Source organism: Chiloscyllium punctatum, unplaced genomic scaffold (assembly GCF_047496795.1).
Source record: "Chiloscyllium punctatum isolate Juve2018m unplaced genomic scaffold, sChiPun1.3 scaffold_1802, whole genome shotgun sequence".
In the NCBI taxonomy this organism is placed as follows: domain Eukaryota; kingdom Metazoa; phylum Chordata; class Chondrichthyes; order Orectolobiformes; family Hemiscylliidae; genus Chiloscyllium; species Chiloscyllium punctatum.
This window is the reverse complement of record NW_027311535.1, coordinates 1-2500: the sequence shown is the minus strand read 5'-3', so window position 1 is coordinate 2500 and position 2500 is coordinate 1. Positions and strand designations below refer to the sequence as shown.

At 61.7% G+C, this 2500-nt stretch overlaps 1 non-coding gene across 1 annotated transcript; it reads right to left on the bottom strand.

The window, feature by feature from the left end:
• Positions 1-169: 169 nt before the first annotated feature.
• On the bottom strand, positions 170-323 carry LOC140475563 (5.8S ribosomal RNA). The gene has a single exon (XR_011960080.1). It is a non-coding gene; the product is annotated as a 5.8S ribosomal RNA (ribosomal RNA).
• Positions 324-2500: the final 2177 nt, after the last annotated feature.

Below are 2500 nucleotides of genomic sequence, written 5' to 3'. Positions count from 1 at the left end.
GGATGGCGTCGAGCCTGACGAACGGAATGTGCAGGGTGGGGGGGAAAGGCCAAGCGCTCCGACGCCGGAGGGCTCCGGAGTCTGAACTTAGGGGGACAAAGAGGACGGGTCCTCTGCGACACCCCAGCCGCGCTCTCGCCAGCCAAGGCGAGTGCGATTGATTGCCAAACGACCCTCAGACAGGCGTGGCCCCGGGAAGAACCCGGGGCCGCAAAGTGCGTTCAAAGTGTCGATGATCAATGTGTCCTGCAATTCACATTAATTCTCGCAGCTAGCTGCGTTCGTCATCGACGCACGAGCCGAGTGATCCACCGTCAAGAGTTGTCTGAGTTTGTTTTAGGTCTCTCCCTCGCCAGAGGAAAGCGACCCGGACCGCACATACGCTCCCCACCTTGAGCTACAGCCACCTGCACGCCGGCGTGCGGGCGGAGCAGGGTGGCGTGAAGCGATGGGGAGCACCATCCTGGTGCGGCCCGCAGAAACATACGTCTATTGGGGGGAGGAGGACAGGGCGCCCAAGAGGCGATGCGTGCCCCAACGCACCGCAGCGACGGAGGCAGGATCACCGCCACCATGTCGCCCGCCTAGTATCACGAGGCGTGCAGCAGCTTTGCCCTAGGAAAAGCAGAGGCGGGAACGGGCACCGGCCATCGGTTCGGCAGCGTCACTGACGCGTGCACGTGGCGGCGTGTCGGCGAGCGGACTTCCTGCGAGGAGGCGGGGGCGGCACTCGCCCGAGCAGACGCCCGCCCGGCCCAGCCACCGCCGAGGTGGACTGGGAGTCGCGGCAACGGCTCGTCATACTCGTTCCCACACTCACAGCGCAGCTTGCCCGCAAGCCACCGACCACCGATCGACGCCAGGCGCCCCGACCGAGAGCGGGATCGCTCGTTCGCCCTGCTGGCAGTTCGCTGGGGATCACTACTGCACGGAGCTCGGAGACCGACGGGCGGCAACTCGAGAGTCTTTAAACCACCACCCCCATCCCGCAAGTGCAAAGAGGCTGTATACGCACAGACGGGTGAGGGGAATAGGTACCCCGTCGGGTTTGAAGGGAGCGTGACTAGATAGCAACGATGTAAACCCAGCCGATTTGGGAGCGAAAGACCGGCGCCTGCATCACCGGCTTCGTTTCCCGTGGCTGGAGAGTACACCGAAACCCTCCGTCTGTCGCGAGCTCCCGACGACGCGGTGCCGCCAAGCAGCAGGGCCGGACCTGGTGTGGCTCCCCTCGTCGATCACAGACCGGTCGGCACTACTGACGAGACGGTGGAACGGGCTTCGCCCCTTGTGACGAAGGGTGATGCGAACCCGCCCGCCCGCGTGCGTTCGGGGTGGACTCGGCAAACGGAGATTTGAAATCGGAAAGTGTCCTCCTGCCCCGCGCAGGTAGGCGCCCAACAGTTGTGGGGGGTTTGGCGGTGACCACGGCTGCAGGGCCTGCTACCCCGACGAGCTCTCCTGCTGGCCCCGAAACCACCCTCGCGAGACAAGTTGAAACGGAAACGGGCGTACCCCCAAGCCGACGATCCTTTCTTATTTGTTACTTTTTTTTTCACTTGCTCGAGTTGTGGCGATTTGGCGGTGACCACGGCTGCAGGGCCTGCTACCCCGACGAGCTCTCCTGCTGGCCCCGAAACCACCCTCGCGAGACAAGTTGAAACGGAAACGGGCGTACCCCCAAGCCGACAGAGATCCTTTCTTATTTGTTACTTTTTTTTTTCACTTGCTCGAGTTGTGGGGGTTTGGCGGTGACCACGGCTGCAGGGCCTGCTACCCCGACGAGCTCTCCTGCTGGCCCCGAAACCACCCTCGCGAGACAAGTTGAAACGGAAACGGGCGTACCCCCAAGCCGACGATCCTTTCTTATTTGTTACTTTTTTTTTTCACTTGCTCGAGTTGTGGGGGTTTGGCGGTGACCACGGCTGCAGGGCCTGCTACCCCGACGAGCTCTCCTGCTGGCCCCGAAACCACCCTCGCGAGACAAGTTGAAACGGAAACGGGCGTACCCCCAAGCCGACGATCCTTTCTTATTTGTTACTTTTTTTTTCACTTGCTCGAGTTGTGGGGGTTTGGCGGTGACCACGGCTGCAGGGCCTGCTACCCCGACGAGCTCTCCTGCTGGCCCCGAAACCACCCTCGCGAGACAAGTTGAAACGGAAACGGGCGTACCCCCAAGCCGACGATCCTTTCTTATTTGTTACTTTTTTTTTTCACTTGCTCGAGTTGTGGGGGTTTGGCGGTGACCACGGCTGCAGGGCCTGCTACCCCGACGAGCTCTCCTGCTGGCCCCGAAACCACCCTCGCGAGACAAGTTGAAACGGAAACGGGCGTACCCCCAAGCCGACAGAGATGCTTTCGCTCCTGTTACTTTTTTTTTCACTTGCTCGAGTTGTGGGGGTTTGGCGGTGACCACGGCTGCAGGGCCTGCTACCCCGACGAGCTCTCCTGCTGGCCCCGAAACCACCCTCGCGAGACAAGTTGAAACGGAAACGGGCGT